Source organism: Ambystoma mexicanum, chromosome 3q (genome assembly GCF_040938575.1).
Source record: "Ambystoma mexicanum isolate Mex_15411 chromosome 3q, UKY_AmexF1_1, whole genome shotgun sequence".
NCBI classification, from domain to species: domain Eukaryota; kingdom Metazoa; phylum Chordata; class Amphibia; order Caudata; family Ambystomatidae; genus Ambystoma; species Ambystoma mexicanum.
The window spans coordinates 795,155,792-795,163,871 of record NC_090926.1 but is presented as its reverse complement, the minus strand read 5'-3'; positions in this window follow the sequence as shown (position 1 = coordinate 795,163,871).

Below are 8,080 nucleotides of genomic sequence, written 5' to 3'. Positions count from 1 at the left end.
TGGCTCTAGTCAGAAAGCAGCAGCAGAGAAGTTAAATAAAGATGGTTGATTATAATGGAACATAAACTCTGTGATATATGTAAATATATTTTTTAAAAAATGGAAGCTGAAATTAATGGAATTGGTTTGCAAAATGGAAATGTATTAAATATTGAATGTTGTTTTATGTATGTTTGTTTTCTCTTTAACCTGTGCTTAATTTCAGAAGGCGAGAGAAAAAGGGCGAAATGTTTTACAAAGCATGTTTTATTTTTGGCAAAAGGGTGAAGTTAGTATTGTGCTATGTACTTAATTTGTTTATTTTCTATTTGATTTAGAATATTAACATACATTTAGTCGGAGGTTCCGGGACCGGAGGCCACGGGAGACGATGGAGTCCTGGAGTCCCCTGGATGAAGATCAAATGATGCCTGCCTCCGGGTGGAGGTGAAGAAAAAATAACCGGAATGCCAAAGAAGAGATGACTTCTATGGAAAAAGGATCCAAGAGTGCCAAGATGAAAGAGCACCCAAATGAACCAAATGATGTGACATCGCCGGTCGGGACATATCAGAGGCAGACAAGTGTCCTGGAGTATGGAGTTCACGTATTTATTATTTTAATTAATTATTTTAATCTGTTATGTTAATTATTTATTTTAACTATTTGTTTTATTTTATTGTTTTGTGATTAAGTTCAAGTATAAAATTAAAACACTGGACTATGGACATTTCCATTGGGAAGAAATATGTAAAATATTTGATAAGAACTGATGGACTCAGAGATGAATTTTGATATTATGATGATTGAACAGTGATTTTTCAATTTTCATTTTTCACATGTGAATATTCATTTTGTTGGATTACCACATTTTAAAAGAAGAAAGGGGGCAAGTTGGATTTCTTCCAATTGTGGCTTGGACCATGGCCAAAACTCAGAAAAAGGAAGGCATATGTAGGATTATTTAGTGTGTTTTTGGAGTGCAGCGCCACTGCATGGGATCAATGTATTGCTATAATGTGGTACAGCAAGCCATGTGTTGCCAGTGTAACATATGGACATGCAAATGAAGACAGGTTACACATTGTAAAAGCACATCATTTTTAATGGTGTAACATGTGGACATGCAAATGAAGACAGGCTACACAGGTCAAAAACAAACCATTTTCTCGGGAGGATAGCTCAACGGCAACGTGCTTGCCTTGGAAGCAAGATGACACGGAGCAACATGGGTTCGATCCCCGGGTCCGCGCTTAGAAACCTCTGGGTATTAAGCACGTTATAAATAACCTATCATATCATATCATTTAAAAAGCACACCATTTTTTTTTCTTTTCTCACCTGAAATGCCTCTATTGCAGGAGACACGTTAGATAATCAATGAACTAATATAATTAATAAGTACTAACACGATTTTAACTTCTTAATATTGTAATGTGTTCTCCAAGTGCAAAATGTGGCAGGCTGAGGCTCACTTTAAACGTGCATTCAGATTTTTTGTTTCTCTCTTTTTCTCTGTGCTTTTCACGGTCTTTGCTCAGGAAACAAAACTCGAATAAGCAGGAAATCAATTTTGTTACAGTTGCTTACTGTAAAAGTGAGCTATTGTTTGAAGAAGGAGGGTATGACATGATGGATTTTTATTGGACAGGCGTCACGTTAGGGGCTGTAACAGAGGTTTCTTGGTGCACCTCGGGGAGGAAGAAAGGCAGTGTCCATTTTGCATAGCTTCGGTGAGGACTTGGCTGAAGTGGCTGTGGGGTTGCCTGGCTGAGAGGCATTGTTCCAGTGCACTGTTGACCTTCACAGGCTGGGGATTCTAGTCGATGAGCACCGGCTTGAGAATAGAAGATTGCAGATTGGAACTGCATGTTCTTCTGCATGTTCTCGCTGGGGTGCTCTAAAAGGAAGCCCTGAGCCATCTAAAGAAAGTGACCAGCCCAGAGATTTCGCATGCTGAACAGCTACAAGTTGCTGGTAATTATCTGACACAAAGTGAGAGTGCGGTGTGTGAATGAATTCTATTTCAGGAAGGCAGCGTAGCGATAGCTTCCATTGAAGAAGCACTGTATTTAAATGCTACACTCTAAAGTTGCCATCTAAATGCAAGTCCACTGATGTATTGTTTTCTTTATTGTTGCAAAGAATCTAATGAAATGCCATGTATGTTGCAATTGTTTCTCTTATGTTTATTTTAGAAAAGACTGCCTCGCAAAGCTGGTAATGTATGATTTTTTAAATGAAACTGATGTAAATCACAACCTGTGTAAAGGCTTCTTTTTGCTTCTGTTTTCTCTGCTGCAGTTAGCCCATATCACATGATAAAAGGGGAGGTTATTAGGTAATATATGGCAAGCATCCTATGTGGAAAAAGTTATGTTATGAGTAATTACAAATAGCTGTGTGCGTGGTACCACTCTGTGTATATATGTGTGTGGCTTCTGAGTGGAACACAATCTGATAGTCTGCGGGGCGTACATGAATCATCAGAGAGAGAGGCCTCTGGAAATAGTTTCACTAATGTAAATAAATTAGTGATAATACCACATGTTATTGTGAATACTTTATGGAAGCATAGCTCGATGGTGTAGATAAATCAGTGACAACAGCCATAAGTGGCACTCCATATGAAAATGTGGTGTTATTGAATAATGTAGACGCCTGAGGCCTCTAGAGATCGCAAGAACAGTCTAAACAAAAAAAGGGGTTTTGTATGTTGGGGCCACAAATAAAACAAAGAAATTATGCTCATCACTATACCACAACAAAATGTATACCAACTGAATGTATCTGTGTACTGAAATAATGCATAGCTACTATACCACTATAATACCAAACCTAATCTAAATACAAGGAGTGGTTATTAGTAAACTATTTTTGTTTTTGGTGGTAAGAAAATACCACTAGGCTCCAAATCTACACAAAATACCCAACAGTTCAAAAAGGTTTGAAAAAAAACCTTTCACCTGAAATGTGAAAATAGGAAAGTCCATGCCCTCTTAGACAAAGACAGTTTCCTGAAGAAAAAGGTTTGCTAGTGGGCTCATTTGCATACCCACATGTGCATACCTACATTTGCTTTTACAGAGAAATAGTTGGGCGATAGTTAGCGTGGCCTAAAACAAGCTACACCTGAACGTAGCTGTTAATTTCTTCTTCTCAGCAGTTAAATAAGTATCTCTTATGTTCCCCTGGCGTATGTTTTGCAGGATTGCCCAGTTCCATCTCAATGAAAGTTAAAAGGTTAGGCATCACCTTTGGCTCAGGACTATCAGGCGTACCTCAGGCCACTGCTGTTTCAGGCTCCTTTAACTACTACCTGATGATATTGCTTCTTCAACAACTACGTCAATTGTTATCGTTAACACACTGCGCCCTGATTGCGTGTGCAATTATTGGTTCTAAGAGTGATTATTGTAATTCCCTGTTTATGGGGGGAAATCTGTCTATTGTGTGCCAGCTGCAATTAATTATAATTCTGCAGCACATATGATTCCTTTGATAGATAAATGTGATCACATTTCTCTGGTGCTTTGGGTCTTTCATTGGCTGCCAGTTAAATCCCAGATCCAATTAAGGCCTCGATCTTGGTGCCTAAGTCTTATTATGGACACACACCTGCATACCTAAAGTCACTTCTCCAATTGCATTCAAGCAATAGATTATTACAGTCTTCTGGATAAAAGACTAGATTTCACACTGTAAGCACTCCAGAGTTATGGGCTGTTCATTTACGATTAAGTGGCCAGACACTGGAATAATTTGCGCTCTGCAATACAGACAATTGCACTGTCTTCCGCAAGACTGTCAAGACTTTTCTCTTTGTTCAAGTTCTTCAATGGGTTTCTGTGTACCCTGAGATCATCAGCAGATTATCAAAACCTCCACATCAAAGTGATCAAATTAATAAATGGTTAGATATCCTATAATACAATGATGGTCGTGAGATGTAACACAATGGTTAGCATGTCTTGCAGTCTCAAAGTCTCAAGCAATATGGGGTGAATCCTATTCTCAGCAAGTCATGGGTTCTAAACCCATACATATACAAAAGAAAACTGACTCATTGTTGGTCTGTAAGAAACAGCACCCTCATCAATACATGGCATCAGTTTAATGCACATGTGGATTCATATACATCAATGAATCTGTTCACACTTCATGTCATGTATGTTGGTACACTTAATAATATGAAAAAAGCATTATTCAGTCAGTTCCATGTACAAATGTTCAACAAGTCATGGTGACCCAATACTCCACATTTCACAAACCCAAAGCAATTCCAACAAATATTATGTTTACCAAATGCCGTCAATGTGTTTCGATGTGTATGGAGTTGTGTGAATCTTATAATTTTGCGTGAGACCTTTGCAGACTTGTATACTAACAACTATAGCTCTAAAGATCTCCACCCTCTCGTGCCTTCATCAGGGCTTAAATCAGACTGACAAGCAACAGTCTAATCCAAATAGTTGGTAGATGGTCTGTAAAATAAACAAAATACAATATATAGCTAAGCAGTACCAAACTACTAAGACATGTCTTCTAATTCATTCACCCATTTTATAAATAATTGCAATGTCATCATATTTAGCAAACAATTGAGTTTTTTCAATGTGGCACCACTGCCTCTTTTGCAGAAGTGTGATTTGCTCATTGAATCAATGTCCAAATTGTTAGTCAACAAATTTAAAAACATGATTCTGCCTATTTCATCTGGTTCCATAGGATCAATACTTTCCGTTCTCATCATTCAATCAATATACCATGCGATAGTCAGTAAACTTGCACATGTGATTTTCGTTATTTCAACTGGTTCCATAAGATCAATATTTCCAGGATAACATTGAGTTAAAAATTGCAGATTCTCCAATGCATATGTATAAATAATGCTCTTGTCAATACCTCTATCGGAGGGATATGTATTAGTTTCCCCTGTTTTAAGTCTTGTCTCTAGGTCAATTTTTATGTGATCTTACTTGGCCATTTCCAACTGTCCAACTAAGTCAATGAAATGGCACACAATTACAATGTTGTAAAATAAAACAATCATTATTGGCTGTACAGACTCTGTGACATCTTCCAGTGACAATAATACTCACCTTTGTTAGTAGTCGTGCTCCTAATTGATTCGAGTTCAAGCTATCCTTTTCAATTCACATCTTTATCACAGTCCGCCCAGTAAGCGTTCGCCGTCCATGTCCAAGCGGCAGGTGTATTAAGTGAAACTGCCCTGTTGTGTCGATTACTTTTTCAAGTCTTACGTCATGATGTGAAATTTCCCGCCATCTGTCTCACGTACATGCTGTGGCACTTTTTGAATTTCTTTCAGGATCAGCTTGAATGCAGCCATTAATGAGATGTAAAACCAATTACTAGATACCTAATCGTTTTCTGAGTTGAACAGTTCATCTGTTCCATTTAGCCCTTCTCGGATAGAGTTGGTTATTGCCAGCCAATGTTTTTCCCTCATTTTTAATTTATGGACTATGTCTGCTTTCCTACATGATTGTATTCATTTCTCAATGATGGCCTTTTGAAATCACTTTACACAGGGATGTCATTTAGGGGTCGCTAGAGGTCGCAACTCTGGGGTCTCCCTTGCGACCTCTAATAAAAAACAGGAAAAAAAGATTTTTATTTTTATTTTTTTAAAGGCTACCTCCTGGGCTGTGGCCAGCACCATGTGACTCTTTACTTCTGGAGTGGCTGGCTTTCTTGTTCAGGCCCCTTACAAAAAGAATAACAATAAGAACAGGAGTGCCACAAGTCGAACACTTTCAGCACTGACCCTAAATATGAAAGAACAGAAATATCAAATAATAATGTTTCTTTCTGGAATTCTATACAATAATTGCTAGAATCATTAAAGGTTTATTTCAGGCACACTTCATGGGGTGAGTCACTGATTTAGTCTGTTCTTTAATGCCTCAACACAACCTTTCATTCTTCTGAGGTCGATAAATGAGTACCAACACAGGTTGGTTGATATTGGGTGTATATTTTTTCTATATGAAGCACTTAAGCGTAAGTGCTATATAATAACACATAATTATCATTTGGTCATGGACGTCTTCTTGCATTCACAGTCATTTGGTAATATGGGCCTATACACACTGATACAAACATATGGCGATCCATTCTTGTATGAAATGTACATCACATTATAGTGATATCGTAACCATATTTTTCGTAGTGTACAATGCTATGTGATGCCACTTCCTATTTTGTCTACGGGTGAAATGTTGTGTTCCATCACTTCACGTGATATCACTTGGGGGTGAGGTCAAATGACATCACTTCCTGTGATGTCATCAAGGGTCAAGGGTCGTGTGATGTCACTTCTGCTATCCCTGGCATTTTGGTGAAATGACATCCCTGACTTTACATATGTGATTTCTCCAAAAAAGTGAAGAACAATTTTGTTTGATGCCAAACCTGTTGTTCTTAGTCGCGATCTATGATCATTCATTCTGACTGAAATGTTTCTAGTCTTATAGCCAATGTATAGTAAATAACATGGGCAAGATATGCAATAGATGACATTTTTACAGTTACAATTCAAATGAAACTGGCTTATGTTCCTTGTATTCGGTTACATGAGGTATAATCTTCAGAGGCGTAGCCAGGGTCGTCCAACAAGTGGGGCCAGAAGCTGATGTAGTTGGTCCCACCACACTGATACTAACATCTGTAAATGCCCACACAGTGCTGCTGAGTGCCCACACAGTGCTGCTGAGTGGGCATTTACAGGAGATTTTAGGTAGGCTTTGCCCACTCAGCCCCTACCCTGTCTACGCCTCTGATAATCTTAGGAACAGGACAGAGCGCCAAGGGAAACCCACTGGCTCCCACCACCCAGGCATACATCTCCAACTGCCAGGGCTGAAAACTCCTTCACACATAAACATTCCAGACACTCGTACAGCTTTCTACCAGTGACCTCATACACTCCATGCACCCAGGAGATCAGCATACAACAGGAACCTCTGTTCCCATTTTAAATTCTTGTATTTGAAAATGTTTGATATTGAAGTTGTATGATGTAACACACAACTACCACTTTGGTAATGGTTCCAAACCTCCAGGAAGCCCCAATGTTCCCTCAGGGATGTTGCTTGCAGTTCTATGTAGGTTTTCACTAACAATTGTTTTAAAGCTCACATTAAAGCCCACGTCTCTGCAACATCTAACAACTCGGCTGAACTCTTTAAAATCTGCAAGGAACTGGCCAATCCTGCCACAGTCTCTACCTCTCCTGTCTCTTACCAGGCCCTCTGCATGGCACTGGCTTCTCACTTCAACTCTAAAACTCAGGACATCCTGTCCTCTCTTTCCTCCTCTACCCTTCCCCCCTGTACTCCGTGTTCTTCCTTCTGCCCTTCTTTGGCCACCTCCCCACCCTCCTTCTCTGCCTTTCCCATGTTTTCCCCAGATGATGTTTCTAGACAAGTCCGAACTATGAAAGTCTCATCAAAACAGGTTCATCCCTGTTCCTCCAAAAGCATCAAGGACCACATTGACTCCCTGGCTCCTGCTCTAGCTGACTTCTGCAACCATTCCTTCACCACGGGAGTCTTCCCTCCCCCCCAAGGCACTCCCTTGTGTACCCTCTTCTTAAGAAACCCTATGCCGACCCATCCTGCCGGAATAACTATTGCTCAATCTCCATGACTCCCTTCCTGTGCAAACTCTTGGAAAAGCTGGCCATCTCTCAGCTCAATCTTCACACTGAATCTCTTGGTTGTCTCCATGACCATCAGTCTGGCTTCAGAGCTGCCAGAAGCACGGAAACTGCTCTCCTGAACATGCGTGAAGACCTGCTCTCCAACCTTGATTCCAACACCCCTTGTGTCCTCTTCCTACTTGATCTCTCTTCTGCCTTTGACAGGGTCAACCATGCCATCCTGCTCAACCGTCTCTGTGATAACCTGGGTATCACCGGTCAGGCCCTGGCATGGCTGACTTCTTTTCTCTCCAATCGACCCTCCCAGGTTCAGCTTGGGTCCTTCCTCTCCTCCATCTCTATCTCTACATGTGGTGTTCCCCAGGGGTCTAACCTCTCTCCATGGCTATTCAACCTATACCTGGCACTTCTTGC